This window comes from Chiloscyllium punctatum, chromosome 52, assembly GCF_047496795.1.
Source record: "Chiloscyllium punctatum isolate Juve2018m chromosome 52, sChiPun1.3, whole genome shotgun sequence".
NCBI classification, from domain to species: domain Eukaryota; kingdom Metazoa; phylum Chordata; class Chondrichthyes; order Orectolobiformes; family Hemiscylliidae; genus Chiloscyllium; species Chiloscyllium punctatum.
In genome coordinates this window covers 19,255,067-19,271,731 of record NC_092790.1, presented here as the reverse complement: position 1 = coordinate 19,271,731, position 16,665 = coordinate 19,255,067, and the positions used below count along the sequence as shown (strand labels likewise).

Genomic DNA, 16,665 nt, shown 5'->3' with positions numbered 1-16,665 from the left:
GTTGAACTCCATCTGCCACTCCTCAGCCCAGCTCTGCATCATATCTAAGTCCCTCTGCAGCCGACAACAGCCCTCCTCACTGTCCACAACTCCACCTATCTTCGTATCATCTGCAAATTTACTGACCCACCCTTCGACTCCCTCATCTAAGTCATTAATAAAAATTACAAACAGCAGAGGACCCAGAACTGAACCCTGTGGAACTCCACTTGTAACTGGGCTCCAGGCTGAATATTTACCATCTACCACCACTCTCTGCCTTCGACCGGTTAGCCAGTTTTCTATCCAATTGGCCAAATTTCCCTCTATCCCATGCCTCCTGACTTTCCGCATAAGCCTACCATGGGGAACCTTATCAAATGCCTTACTTAAATACATGTACACTACATCCACTGCTCTACCCTCATCCACATGCTTGGTCACCTCCTCGAAGAATTCAATAAGACTTGTAAGGCAAGACCTACCCTTCACAAATCCGTGCTGGCTGTCCCTAATCAAGCAGTGACTTTCCAGATACTCGTAAATCCTATCCCTCAGTACCCTTTCCATTACTTTACCTACCACAGAAGTAAGACTAACAGGCCTGTAATTCCCGGGGTTATCCCTATTCCCTTTTTTGAACAGGGGCACAACATTCGCTACTCTCCAGTCCCCTGGTACCACCCCCGTTGCCAGTGAAGACGAGAAGATCATTGCCAACGGTACTGCAATTTCCTCTCTTGCTTCCCACATAATCCTAGGATATATCCCGTCAGGCCCGGGGGACTTGTCTATCCTCAAGTTGTTCAAAATGTCCAACACATCTTCCTTCCTAACAGGTATCTCTTCTAGCTTATCAGTCCGTTTCACACTCTCCTCTTCAACAATACGGTCCCTCTCGTTCGTAAATACTGAAGAGAAGTACTTGTTCAAGACCTCTCCTATCTCTTCCGACTCAATACACAGTCTCCCACTACTGTCCTTGATCGGACCTACCCTCGTTCTCGTCATTCTCAGGTTTCTCACATCCGCATAGAATGCCTTGGGGTTATCCTTGATCCTATCCGCCAGGGATTTTTCATGCCCTCTCTTAGCTCTCCTAATCCCTTTCTTCAGGTCCCTTCTGGCTATCCTGTATCCCTCCACTGCTCTGTCTGAACCCTGTTTCCTCAACCTTATGTAAGCCTCCTTCTTCCTCTTTACTAGACATTCAACCTCCCTCGTCAACCAAGGCTCCCTCACACGACCATTTCTTTCCTGCCTGATAGGTACATACATATCAAGGACACGTCGTATCTGCTCCTTGAAAAAGTTCAACATTTCCACCACATCCTTCCCTGACAGCCTATGCTCCCAACGTATGCTCCTCAAATCCTGTCTTACAGCATCGTAATTTCCCTTCCCCCAATTGTAAAATCTTCCTTGTTGTGTGCACCTATCTCTATGGTTCTATCACTGTTTATTCTGGGCCCTAGAGAGAGAGAACGATCCCCCATTTGCACAGCAACATGAGTTCTTGTTCTTCTCTTGAACAGCAGATTCTTAATGAACTAAAGAGTTGCTTACAGGTAGCAGCATCCAAATAAGGCAATATCTACATTGATTGCGTGACTGTTACAATCAACGAGTATCAACAGTAAAGACTAAGCCATCTGGTGTTATACACTGAATGTTCTTAAACTTATTAACTGGCTTCATATAATGAATGTTTCTCACCTTGTTAACTAGCTTTACACAATAAATGTTTTATCACCCTCGTTAACCCACTACCTTTGCCTCCAGCACCTCATCATTTACTGCAAGTGCTTACCTAATCCAAGTCATGTTAGCTGAGGCTTTGTCTCACACAACCCAAACCTTGACTCTTTCACTCATACCTCATACACTTTTTCAATCCCTCCTTTTATCATTTCATGATAATCGATGGCATAGCGGCAGACCTCAATGTTGTTGTCACTTGAATCCTCAACAGCCAGGTATCAGGTCGCCAAATCCTGTCCCATTGGAAATATTCCCTGCTTAGAGTCTATTGTTCGATGTAAGATGTATTTCAGAACTGCTATTTCCAGGAAGATTCCTATTATAATCACGTTACATAACCATGATGACTAGTTAGTCCTTCCATCCTCTGAGCCCAGAGTCTCTCCATCCGGCACATCTCTTGTCCTCCTTTATAGACCTAATCATTCATCTCTCTTGTGGGCATAATGCGTGATGTTAGCTGTGACATTGTCCAGACCCATTATACATTTGTCCAGTACTATAGGGCAAAAGCCACCCTGACAGACGAGGAGGTAATCCAATATGTAGCAATTTTGAATGGAGAAAAGTTTGTGTTGGATCAGGTTCTGTGTGATGACCTTGAGCACTCCATGGGTAGCATTGCCCAGCATAGTAAGTCCGCATGCAACATAGTCATGGTTATGGGTGGCTATGTTGGCCCCAGAATCCCCAAGGGAGAAAAGGCCTGCTGCACTGTAACCAGCTGCCTGTCCACCAGTAAGTTTGGGAAGGTCTTTATAGGCAGCACAAAACTCCTAGGAGACATCATGCTTCTGACAGCCACGAAGTTGTCCCCAGTGGCCTGGGCAAGGTACTGTCCTGGGAAGTAGGGTTCCAAGGGCCACCGAGTGAGGGTAGGAGAACAGTAGAAAGTTTGTGGCCATACCATTAAAGTAGAAAAATTAGACTGATTCTGTAAAAAGGGTTTCTGAACAGCCTTTATCGTGAGAGTAAGCATGATTAATCTAGGCAAATGTGGCACCAGTGGGACACAATGCTTCCTTAACTCCTTCTCTATTTTGAGGAAGGAAAAATACATAGTCATCCACTATGAGGTGGGTGCGGTTGACTTTACCACATCAGAGCAGTTCCCCTCTTTTGAAGGGAACACAATCGCACCTGTCACAATGGCAATTAACACATCGCACGTCCTAGGTATATCTGCACTTGTGACGGTGGCAGGTAAGGACAAGTGGTTTTCTCATTAAAATGAACACTTCCAAACATCTCCACCCATGATTTATGAAGCGTCTTTCATATCCCAGGTGATTACTGGGGAGTTTCCCGCTTTTGCCCTCCTTCAGCCTGTCCATGTGATCAGAGACTGGGGAAGATACAGGCAGTCTGCCAAGGGGGGTGATGCAGTTTCATACTGAAGAGTTATTCTAGGCCCCGTGGCAAACTATTACTGGCCAGAGCACACTGGTAATGTAGGCTGTGGTCCGGCTGAGGGAAATCAGAGAGAGAGAATGTCTCCCCTGCACAAATCATGCAACTGGCTACATCTGCACAATCTTGACCGTCCCTGTGGTAGTCTGGTCGGAGAGAAGTATGTATGTGTATATATATATATATCCCTACTAAGCCTAAAACAACGCTAATCTCCCTTGACAACCCCATCCTGTCACCTTATCAGAGGCAAGTGTAGAGGCACACAGTGTGTCAATAGCAAAGCCAGCAATACAGACATACAGATTAAAGTTTTCTTTTAAAAAATCAGCCCTTCTTAGTACTTTTCTACCTCCTTCTCTTGGTCCATCATCCACCGTTTACAGTCGCTAAGGTGAATCCAACGATCCTTTCCTTTAACTTCCACTGTGGTGGGTGTTTGGAGCAACGCTGGGAATGGCCCTTCCCAGCAGGGTCCCAGCGTCGGCCTTTCTCAGTCTCTGAATAAGACACACTCGTCAGTTCCAACTCCTTCCTGTCACATTCGCAAGCGGGGTGGGTGGTTTGGTGATTTCCTTTACCTGTGAATAGAGGTACTTTAGAGACATCGTAAGTTGTTTGAAATAACGCTGCATTTCATCTCCCATTACTTGCAGATCAACCTGGGATGGTGGAGCCTGGTTGCCGTCTGATGGAGTTCATCCAGGGCGACCATATATTATTTCAGCTGCTGTGAGAATGGTACTGGTTGGGGGGGGGGGGGGGGGGAGGGGGGGGGGGGGGGGGGGGGGGGGGGGGGGAGGGGGAGAGGGAGAGGGAGAGGGGGGGAGAGAGGAGAGGGGAGGAGGTTAATGCGCATGTGGTAGAGGGCGAGGGGCAGGACCGTTACCCATCAGTCCTGTTTCTGGACTGAGTTGAACAAGTTTGACCTTCAGAATTCCATTCACATGTTCCAGTATTCCCGTTGCCTTAGGATGATATGCAGAATGGAACAGCTGGTTAATGTTGAGGATAATACACAGTTCTTCTTTAATCTTTCCAATAAGATGTTGTCCGTTATCTGATGATAGTCTTTGAGGTATGTCAAAGCAGGGTATTGTTGCTTTCAGTAGAATTTGGGTCACTGTAGATGCTTTGTTACTGGTTTATGGGAACGCCTCCATCCATTTGCTGAAGGTTTCCATGAAAACAAGACAATATTTATAGCATTGTACTCGTGATAATTCTATGAAGGCCAGTTGTAAAGCGTCGAAGGAATCACTTGGAATTGGAGTTCGTCCTTGAATCTATTTCCTTGGGTTAACCTTCTGGCATATAAGACAATGCCTGGCCCTTTGTTTAGCTGCCTTATTTAGATGTAGGATGCACCTTGTTTGTAATAAGAATGCACATAATCCCTCCTTTTCCAAGTGAATGTCTGTGTGAGATTGTCAGCGAGTAAAGGTAGAAGGGTCTCTGAGATGCATGTTTGTCTGCCAGAGAACTCTGACATACAATAATGCTTCTGCCACATATCCACTTCTGAAGCGGGGGCAGCCTCCCGCAGTTGTTAAGTGGTGGATATGTGGTGGACATTCGTTCACATCGATAACTGGCATAGCATATGCACCCGTGTCTACGACCCAAGATTGCTAGGCTGTGGTCTGCTTGGCTGCCAAGTCTGCCCTTGTGTTCCCATTGGTACCGGCACTACCGTTGTGAAGGTGAACAACACATTTGATGATGGCTAGTTTTTTGTGGAGAAGGTTTGCTCATAACAGGTTTTCAATACGCATGGTGTTGAGGGTGGGAGTGCCTGTGGAGGTGCAGCCCACAGCGTCCCTTTGGCAACCAAATGCATGACAAGAGTCATTGTAGGGATTGCTGGCTTTGTCCATAGCAGGCGTGCATAAGGGCAACAAGTTCCACTTTCAGTGCAGAGAAAGTAGGACACAATGCCACTGACTTTATAATCTCAGCATCAGAGGCAACAGCATAACCAGAGAGGCGTCTGCCATCAGTAGAAACTGAAGCAGAGCCATCAACATAAAGCATAAGATCGAGGGTTGTCAGGGGCACATCAGTTAAGTCTTGTCGAGGGCTGGTCAAGAATGATTTCGTTCTGGACATGAATGAAGAGTTTCAGAGAGTTCTTTGGGAGGATGAGTAATGAAAGTAGCAGGATTAATGGTCGTAAAGTAGGCAAAGGTCAAAAGAGGGTTGTGGAGTAAGGCTACCTCATATTTGCTAAGATAAGCCTGTGTCAGATGCTGTGTCTGGTGAGTTGTTAGAAGGGCTGTGATCATATGTGAAGAGTGCTGGAGGTTCAGGTTTACTGCAGCGGTGACCATAAGGTTAATGATGGGCAGAATCTGGTTACGAGTGGTGGTGGAGGGGGGGAACAGGATGGAATTTGGCCAAAAATAAGCCATGGATCGCTTGCTGCCGCGATGGTTCTATGTGTAGCCATCAACAATGGACACAGAAATAAAAGGGTTGTTTATATAAAGGCTGTCCCAGCGCTGGTTTGGAAGAAAGGACGGTCTTTCAGGACTCAAATGCATTTAGCTGTTCAGAATTCAAAACTGAAATGTGAGAACGTGTTGTGGGAGGCCAGTGGGCTCAGGAATTTTGTAAGGCAAGCGGCATTTGGGATCCATTGTCTGTAGAAATTAATTAAACCAAGAAATTTCCACATCTGTTTGGGTGTACCCAGGGTAGGGGTAAGGGTGACAGGACGCACTCTATCCAGGGTGAAAGATTTGTTCTGGGCACTCAGCAGAATACCCAAAAACTTGTCTTCTGATTGACTGTGTTTCAACAGAATGGATAACTTGACATACCCTTGGGAATGAAACACGTTCAGAAGGAAGTTTGTGTCAATGTTATTGGTTTCATCGGAATTATTTGAAAAAAGCAAGTTATCGACGTATTGGACCATGACAGAACCCAGAGGGATTTCCAAGTCTCGGAGTTGACCACAGAGAGTATGAGAGAAAATGGTGGAGGAGTGGATGAAACCTTGTGGTAAACGGGTCCACGTATACTGTCTGTCTTCAAATGCAAAGACAAAGAGATGCTGTGACTCTTCATGTAGAGAGATAGAAAAAAAACGGCATGCTGTAGATCAATGATTTGAAACAACTGGCCATAGCTGGAAACTGCCCCAAGGTGGTGGCAGGGTTAGGGACTGTGACATGGAGGCGTGCAATAATGTCATTCACGGGCCAAAGGTCCTGAACTAGATGCCAATCAGATCTCCCCAGCTTGGTAATGTCGAGGATCAGGCTGTTACAATGTAAAAGGCAAGGGACAAGCACACCCTGTTGCAAGAGGGACTTAATCAGGGAGTAGAGACAGTCTTTTTAAGGGACACTGCGAGACTCATGGTGGCGTGATATTTTCCTCTAGATGGATAATGACAGGATCGATGTAGGTTAACCCAACGTCTGTCATGGATATAGCTCAAACCTCAGATGGTAGGGTGGAGGTGGGGTCAGTGAAAGGCTGACGGTGATGGATATTTCCATGGCATGAGCTTAACGAGGAGATGTAGAGAATAATACCCCCGCCTTCCAAATCATTGTGGACTACCGCAGAGAGCAGGGTCAGTATTAACTAGGGCATTAAAAATCTTGGGGCCCCATTTCACTGGCCAGCACAAGCAGTGTAATGTGAGGGTTGATGCTGGTGACTGATGCCAAAAGAAACAAAGCATTTTAACAGTAAATGCAGACCAAACATTGCCACTAACAACGTCGTAGATTGTAATGGGGAAAATCTGTCCTAAGTGGGGGGGGCAAACAATGCCTTTAGAACATCTAGAAGGATCGTATGCAGCAGTAACAGGAGGTTTGAATTTTCCACTGGGTGGAGGGACATCGGGATGCAGGGGAAAGTTGTAGATGTCCAAGGATTACCATTGGGATGGTCTATGTGTCCAAACGGTGTAATGGTCAACAACACAGGAAAAATTAATTCCTGATACATTCTCTGCCCTTTGAATCTATCTACCAGCAAGTTTGAGGTACAGAATGTGGGTGACCACAAATTGAAAAAGAGATCTCTTTTTCCAATAACAGAGTGAGTTTAGAGCTCAGTTGGAATTTCTGGAGCTGGGAGTGAAGGCCCGAGAGCAGCAGATTTTCATTAGACTACAGGTGCCAGAGTAGGCCATTCTGCCCTTCCAGCCAGTATCACCATTCATTATAATCATGGCTAATCATCCTCAATCAGTATCCTATTCCTGCCTTATCCCCATAACCCTTGATTCCACTATCCTTAAGAGCTCTATCCAACTCTTTCTTGAAATTATCCAGAGACTTGGCTTCCACAGCCTTCTGGGGCAGAGCATTCCATACACCCACCACTCTCTGGGTGAAGAAGTTTCTCTTCAACTCTGTTCTATGTGGCCTACCTCTTATTCTTAAACTGTGTCCTCTGGTTCAGCACTCGCCCATCAGCAGAAACATGCTTTCTGCCTCCAGAGTGTCCAATCCTTTAATAATCTTATACATTTCGATCAGATCCCCTCTCAGCCTTCTAAACTCAAGCGTATACAAGCCCAGACACTCCAATCTTTCAGCATAAGATAGTCCCATCATTCAGTTAAGTGGATGTCAGCTTCGAGTATAGTGGATATAGCGCCAGTGCCTAAAAGGGAAGAGATGGTGGGCAGACTCAAACCAAAGTTAAAGGATGTGAAAACTTCTACATTCTAGAGGAGCCCCTTGTCTGCCGAGTGCCAGTCAGTGAGAGAACGGGTGGTGGGCAGAGAAAAGGGCACAGCAGTCAGGGTTCTGCCTGGGCCTGTCATTGCAGGGCAGTGGACAATGTCTGATAGGCTTTTCAAAGGACTGTCTATGAGGACAATCACGCCTCCAGTGGCCAGAGGAACCATAAGTGGAACAACTTGTCTGGGGCTGGGGACGGTCGTTGAAGTGCCTGACCCCGGTCTCAAATCCTGTGTGTTCTGGCCAGGGCGAGGAGAGACACCCGGAGTATAGGGACAAGCCACAGTACCATTAGGGTGTGTGGCATTCCTGTTACTGTATGTGCCTCCCCGTCCCGGAATACAGGGTAGTGGTTCCACTTAATAACAGACAGTACCACATCATGGAGCCATATCGTTGACAGTTCTCTGAACCACTGCATGCTTAACAGACACCGGCAGGCTGGATTTATTAAAACTCCAGATGTGGGTGATCAGTAGTTTCATCTGAAACCTTTTTTTTCTGGTCAATTTAGGGCATGAGTACGGATGGATTTACTTTACCTTGTTAAACCACTACCCTTGCCTCCAACACCTTATTGATTACAACAAGTTCTTATCTGATTCAAGTCACCCTAGTTGAGCCGTTGTCTCACATAACCCAAAAATTACATATTTCCCTACTTGCTCATACCTTATACATACTCTCAACCCACTTTCTGTTAACTGCTCATTAACTGGTTCCAACTCTATAATAATATGCTGTTCCAATAAGATCCATATTGAAATTACATTAACTTAATTTCAAAACCAGACAGCTGCTGTTGTCTTCAGTGTTTGTCGTCTTCTGGCTGAAGATATCCCTGGGCCATCTTCCTTCTTCTAACTGCGAATACATTTCAAATGAGAAGATACCTTTAACAGAGAGTGTTTCCAAATTTCTTGAGTCTCTCTCAACAGCAGTGGCTCTGACTCCAATGTTCAAAATGCCTGCATTTTTATATCCCCAACATCGATCTTTTCATTGGCTTAATGTTGACAAAACAATAAATTCAAACTCGATTGGGATTTAGCATCCTGGGACAAAATCTAAACTGGTTGAATTTCAATTGTTGTCAAAACAGCAACCAACTTAGGTATCCAATTCACAGACAAATGTTACATATTTTCAACTTTCCAGTACACGCTGGCACTGCCATCTAGGAATATCACAGGTGCTTGTGAGCTCAGTTCAGAACAGCATTCATTCTTTATTAAAGGTACAGTATGCACCTTCAACTTTATAATAAAGGAAAACTTTTCCTTGTGGTGTTCTGCTTGGTTCATTGTTGGGACATCTGCTGTTTGTTTTTTTTACGTTAATGATTTGGACTTGAATGTGTGAGATACATTTGGGAAATTTGCAGATGACACAAAAGTTCACTGTGTAGTAGATAGTGTAGAGGATGGCTATAAACTCCAAAACTGTAGATGGTTTAGTGAAGGGGCAGAAAAGTGGCAACGCTGCTAAGTGAGAGGATCTCAAACAGTAAATGGGAATAGACAATAATGAATGGGGATATACTGAGTGGGGCAGATAAATTGAGAGATCTTAGTGTGCAAGTGCACAAGTCCCAAAAAGTAGTTGGGGTTGTAAAGAAAACACATGGAATGCTCTCCTTCATTGGCAGAGGGATGTAATACAAAGGTGGAGATATAACAATGAAACTGTTTAAGGCACTGATGAGGCTACAACAGGAGTATTGTGTGCAGGCTGGTCACCATATTACAGGAAGGATGTCATTGCTCTGGAGAGAGAGCAGGGGATGTTTACAAGAGTGTTGCAAGGGTTGGAGAATTGTACCCATCAGGAGAGATTGGAGAAGTTGGAATTGTATTCCTTGGAACAGAGAAGGCTGAGGGGTGCCATCATTAACCAAGACTGAATAGTGAGATGCGGAGATGCCAACATTGGATTGTGTGGGGAAAGTTAAAAATCACGCACCAACAGCTTAAAATGCAAAAGGTTTATTTTGAAGTCTCAGCTTTTGGAGCACTGCTCTTTCATCTGGTGTTGAGTGATTTTTAACTAAATAGTGAGAGAGTGAGATTAGACTAAACAGGAGGAACCTGTTTTCTTTAGCAGATAGTTCAAACGTCATGGATCATAATTTCAAGGTTAAGTGGCTGAAGGATTAGATGATATTGCTGATTGGGGTGGTTCAGTGGTTAGCACTCTACCTCACAGTGCCAGGGACCCGTGTTCGATTCCTGCCTCAGGTAACTGTGTGAAGTTTGCACGTTCTGCTTGGGTTTTCTCCCACAATCGAGCAATGTGCATGTTTGGTGAATTGCCTATATTCAGGTATAAATGTAGGGGAATGGGTCTGGTGGGTTGCTCTTCTGAGGGTCAGTGGTCTTGTTGGACAAAAGGCCTGTTCTCATGCTGTAGGTAATCTAATGAAATATGTGAGGATTTTCTTCTTTTTATATAGCAAGTGGTGGGTATCAGAAATTGCTGCCTGATTTGGTGGTACAATTCTCAAGAAAAATTCACTGGAACTGTGCCTCAAGTGCTGTAAATTGCAAGGCGAATGGCTGTGGCAGGAAAATGGGATGAGAAAGGGCATCTAGGTATCTTTGGGTTGGCATGTACAAGATGGGCTGAATGTTCCCCTCTGTCCTGTAGTATTTTTATGTTTCTCTAGTTATCAATCAGACACTACCATATACGGAACAGTACAGTTTGATAACTAGGCTCACATATTCACCAAGCAGGAACTGACAGGTATAGATCAATAACTAAATTCATGTATCCATATACCCACTTGCATCAGGTAGGCCCCATTTATGGAGCTGAATGGGTGTTGTTTAGTTCCTGGATCTCACTCCACGTGTATTAGAATTTAAAAAAAACAGACAAGGAGTAGCTTAAGGCAGGAGTGGAATCAGACCCGTGGTTTGGTTTAAATTGCAGGCTTTAAATAAAAAATCCTAATAATGATTAATTGAATGTTACATTGATGTTGCCAATCACAACTTATGTTGAATTACAGAATGTTTCTCTTCTATTTTCCTGCATAAAAAATACTTGAAGGACCAAGACAATGTAATATTCCCTCAGTACAAAGCTCAAGTGTGATCCTGCTTCTAAAAAAAAAAAATCGGCAGGTATGTTACTGCTATAAGAGCAGAGAACATCCTTTCCACAGTCGCAGAATGGATTGAGTCAGACACACATTGAGCATCATTTCCCGAGAGATACGTTCAAACCAAGAGTCAAGAATCACCTGAGAAAACACAAGTTTATTTTTTTATCTCTATTCTCAAAGCATGCCACCCAGTCCAAAACAAATGAATGAATCCTCATCCAAAATATGCACTGCATTAAATCTGAACATAGAACATAGCACAGGAACAGGCCCTACAGTTCATGATGTTGTGCCAAAAATGACTCCAAATTAAATTAATCCCTTCTGATTGTCCTTGGTCCATATCCCTCTATTTCTTGCAGAGTCGTAAGCTTATTTTAAAAGTCCTTTCAATGCCTTTATCGTATCGGTCTCCATCACCACCCCAAAAAAGTACATTGAAGACTCGGACCACTCTGTGTAAAATAAAACTTGCCATGCATCTCCTTTGAATTTTCCCTCCTCTCACCTTAAATGCATATCTCTTAGTTTTAGACATTTCAACTCTGGGAAATAGATTTCTTTGGTCGATCCTCATAATTTTATTGACTTCTATCAAATATCCCCTCAGCCTACGCTGCTCAGGAGAAAACAACCCAAGTTCTTCCAGCCTCTCTTTATAGCCCAGACTCTCTAGTCCAGGCAGCATTCTGGTAAATATCTTCTGCACCCTCTCCAAAGTTTTCACATCCTTCCTGAAATGTGCCGACTAGAACTGAATGCAATACTCTAGTATGGCCTAACCAAAGTCTTAAAAAGCTGCAATATGACATCCTGACTCTTGTACTCAATTCCCTGATCAATCAAGGTGAGCATGCCAAACGCCGCCTTCTAGATACCACCTTATCCAGTGGTGTGCCCATTTTCTGCGAGCTAAGCACTTGAACCCCAAGGTCCTTCTGTACATCAATGATCACAGTTCTGGCCTTAACTGTGTATTTTCTTAACATTTAATCTCTCAAAGTCCAGCACCATACCATTTACAGGATTAAACTCCACCTGCCATTTCTTCATCTGTATCTGTAACTGATCTATATGCCGCCATATCCTTTGACAACCTTCTACTCTACCCACAACTCCACCAAACTTTACATTGTAACATTAAAAGTGTCTACTAAATGCAGACAATCAAGGTGAACAAATACATGATGAAGTTAGTTTGTACAACCACATGTAAAGCAGATATGGAGTACAGATATTGAAGGAAACATTTCAGCTATCAGTAACTGAGAAGGACAGAATGAATCTTTTGTATAGAACAATGCAGCGCACAAGAGGCCCTTCAGCTATAGATGTTGGGCCGAGTTGTGAACTAATCTAAGCCCATCACCCTGCACTGTCTCATCATTATCCATATGTTTATCCAAGGACTGTTTAAATGCTCCTAATATGGTGGAGTTAATATATTGACAGTCAGGGCATTCCACGCCCTTATCACTCTGAGTAAAGATCATGCCTCTGACATCTTTGACTGTGTGGAGTTTGCACATTCTCCCCGTGTCTGCGTGGGTTTCCTCCGGGTGCTCCGGTTTCCTCCCACAGTCCAAAGATGTGCAGGTCAGGTGAATTGGCTATGCCAAATTGCCCGTAGTGTTAGGTAAGGGGTAGATGTAGGGGTATGGGTGGGTTGCGCTTCGGCGGGGCGGTGTGGACTTGTTGGGCCGAAGGGCCTGTTTCCACACTGTAAGTAATCTAATCTAATCTAATCTTTCTGAAATCTATGAAACCCTCAATTTGCAGCTGTGTCCTCTCGTACAAGCAGATGTCCTCGTGTACGAAGAAGACTTTCAATATCCACCCTATCTAATCCTCTGATCATCTTGCATGTCTCTATTAAATCCCCTCTTAGCCTTCCTTTCCCAGAACAGACCCAAGTGCCTCAGCCTTTCCTCATAAGACCTCCAGACCCAGGAATATCCTGGTAAATCTCCTCTTTACCTTTTCCAATGCTTCCACATCCTTCCTGTAATGGGGCGACCAGAACTGCACACAATACTCTAAGTGAGGCCACACTTGAATGTCTTGTCTTGTACAGCTGCAGCATGACATCACGGCTCCGGAACTCAATCCCTCTACCAGTGAAGCCTAGCACACCGTATGCCTTCTAAATAGCACTATCCACCTGGGCGGCAACTTTCAGAGATCTATGTACATGGACACCAATATTCTTCTGCACGTCCACACTTACAAGTATCCTTCCTGTTATCCTTCCCAAAGTGTGTCACCTCACATTTATCTGCATTGAACTCCATTTGCCACCTTTCAGCCTAATTCTGCAGTTTAAACAAGTCTCCCTGCAAAATTCTTCCACACTGTCCACCACTCCACCAACTTTAGTGTCATCTGCAAACTTACTCATCCATCCACCTATGCCTGCGTCCAAGCCGTTTATAAAAATGACAAATAGCAATGGTCTTAGAACAGATCCCTGTGGTACACCACGAGTAACTGGACTCCAGGCTGAATATTTTCCATCAATCAACACTCGTTGCCTTCTTAAATGATGCCAGTTTCTAATCCAAACAGCTAAATCAAATTCAATCACATGCCTCCGCATTTTCTCCAATAGCCTGCCATGTGGAACCTTATCAAAAGTTTTACTGAAATTCATGTACACCACATAAACTGCCCTTCATCCACGTGCTTGGTCATCTTCTCAAAAAACTCAATGACGTTTGTGAGACAAAACCTGCCCTTGACGAATCCATGTTGACTACCTCTAATCAAATTGTTGTTTGCTCGATGATTATAAATCCTCTTTTCCTACAACAGACGTAAGGTTCACGGATCTATAATTACTTCAATCATCAATACTGCCCTTCTTGAACAAGAACACAGCATATGCAATCCTCCAGGCTTCTGGCAATAAATCTGTAGACAATGATGACTCCGAGATCAAGGCCAAAGGCTCGGCCATCACCTCCCAAACTCCACAGACAATTCTCAGAAAAAAATCTCATATGGCCGACGGAGTTTATCTACTTTCACGCTTCGTGATACTAACTCCTCCTTACTGACCTCAATCGTTTCGAGTCTAATAGCCTGTATCCTCAGTCTTCTCTTCTGCAATATTCTCCTTTTCCTGAGTGAAAACAGATAAGAAATATTTGTTTAGCACCTCTCCAATCTCCAAAGGATCCGGACGCAATTTCACATTCCTGTCTTTGACTGGCCCTATTCCTACCATAGTCATCCTTTTTTTCCCTCATATCTATACAAAGCTTTAGGGTTCTCCTTCATTCTACTTGGTAAAAACTGCTTTTGGCCCATCCTAGCTCTTCTTTACTCTCTCTTTAAATCCTTCCTCACTACTCTAACTCTATCACTTCATCTGAATCATCTCACCTCAACATTATATAAGCCTCCCTCTTCTGCTTAGCAAGAGATATAATTTATTTTGTAAACCAGATTCCCTTACTGTATCACTTCCTCCCTGCCTGACAGGGACATACCTATCAAAGACACGCAATACCTGTTCCTTAAACCTGCTCCACATTTTGATTGTCTCCATCCCCTGCATTTTTTTGCCCCTTTGTATGCCTCCTAAGTTTTGCCTAATAGCATTACAATTGCCTTTTCCCATCAATAACTCTTGTCCTGTATCATGTACCTCTCCCTTTCCATTGCTACACTAAATGTAACTGAATTATAGCCACTCTCTCCAAAGTGCTCACCAATCACTAAATCGAACATTAACAATGTGGCCTCCCCTTTTGTCTAATGTCTCCCATTTTGTTGGCCTTTTACATACTGTGTTAGGAAACCCTCCTACACACATATTACAAAAACTGATCCATCTGATGTACGAGAGTAAGTTAAATTCCCCCATAATGACCACCCTGTTCCATTCACTCCTACCCAAAATTGATTGTCAATCCTTTCCTCCAGATCCCTGGAACTTTACTAAGGCCGATAAAAAAGCTCCCAGCAGTGTGAAATCTCCTCTCCTGTTTCTAACCACAGCTCCTACCATCTCAGTAGAGGAGTCCTCGTCAAATGTTCTTTCACCCACCATTATACCGTCAGTGACTAACAAAGCCACACCTCCCTCTCTTTTACCACCTTCCCTGATCTTAATGAAAAATCTAAACTCTGGAACCTGCAAGGTCCATTCCTGATTTGCTCTACCCATGTCTCAGAAATGACCACAACAATTCAAACCAGATTGCTGTCTGCCAGCACACTCCTGTGACTGTGAAATCTTGTCCATGTCCTCCCTACGCTCATCCTCCTGTGTACTGGTACTAAACCCCTGCTGAGCTAGTTTAAACTCACCCAAAAAGCACAAGAAAATTTCCCACCCAGGATATTAGTACCCCTGTAGTTCAAGTGAAGACCGTCCTGATTGTAGAGGTCCCACCTTCTCAAGAATGAGCCTCAGTTATCCATAAACCTGAAACCTTTCCACCTGCACCATCCCTGAAGCCATATCTCTGTTCAGCTCATATCTCTCCCTATTTAGCCTCACTACCACGTGACACGAGTAATACTCCAGAGAAAACAACTCTGTTTGTTCTTGCTCTCAGCTTCCACTTTAGCTCCCTGAAATCCTGCCTTATATTTCTCTTCCTCTTTCTACCTATATCGTTGGTACCTATGTGGACCATGACTTGGGGCTGGTCACCATCTGCCTTCAGGATCCCTAAGACATGATCCATACATTACAGACCCTGGCACCTGGGAGGCAACACACCAACTGTGAGCCACTTTCATTCCCAACAAACCTGTCTGACCCTCTAACTATAGAGTCCCCCATTACTAACATTCTCCTCCTTTCCCCCTTTCCCATCTGTGCAACAGGGACAGACTCTGTACCAGAGACCTGCACCCCAGTGCTTGCCCCTGGTAAGTCGGCCCCACACCCCAATGGTATGCAAAATGGTATTCTTGTTTTTCAGGAGAACGACCACAGCAGATTCCTGCCCTGACTATTTTTCCCCCTTCTACCAGTTACTCAGCTGTCTACGTGCCTAGGAGTAACAAAGTTTCTGTAATTCTTCCCTATCACAGACTCTGCCTCCCAAATGATCCGAAGTTCATTCAGCTCCTGCTCCAGTTCCCTAACACGGTCTTGGAGAAGCAAGAGTTGGGTGCACTTCCTGACTGAGATGTACTTAAATAGGAAACTAATGGCGTACCTCACGTCAAATATCATGCAGGAGGAACATTCCTCTCTCTGCACTGTCATCCCTGCTAGTCCCTGCATCAGAAATTATAAAAAAGCAGAGAAGCTTACCTGATGTGTCCCCAGTGTATAAGGTCGGAGGAGGTAGATGGGGAGGTCCTGCAAGAGTAGGGTCTTGGGTTAAAAAGCACTCACTTATATAGCTGAGGAGGAGCAATGTCCCTCCTGTCCCAGAAACCTCTGCTCTCCAAGGTGTTGCTGCTGCCAACGCTCGAGGTAAGCTTTTAAAGTTTTAAATCAGTAACTCTCCTTTCCCAACAAGCCGTTAGTCCCAGACCCCGCTCTTCCTTCTGCTGGCAACAGATATGGCAGCACATTTTGTCACATATTGACACAGCCATTAAATAATGTGAATTCCAAAGGTATGTTCTGTGTCAAAACCTGACATAGATAGAATGATTAATATGTACACACACCCCAACTCTCTTTCTCTCTGTCTTTCAATGACTTTCAACAACATACACCATCCT

At 44.3% G+C, this 16,665-nt stretch overlaps 1 long non-coding RNA gene across 1 annotated transcript; it reads right to left on the bottom strand.

Annotated features, from left to right (window-relative positions):
• Nucleotides 1-7,315: 7,315 nt before the first annotated feature.
• Nucleotides 7,316-16,298, bottom strand: LOC140470852 (uncharacterized). Its single transcript, XR_011956755.1, has 3 exons — nucleotides 16,247-16,298; nucleotides 14,029-14,092; nucleotides 7,316-8,726 (listed from the first exon to the last, which is right to left on the bottom strand). It is a non-coding gene; the product is annotated as an uncharacterized lncRNA (long non-coding RNA).
• Nucleotides 16,299-16,665: the final 367 nt, after the last annotated feature.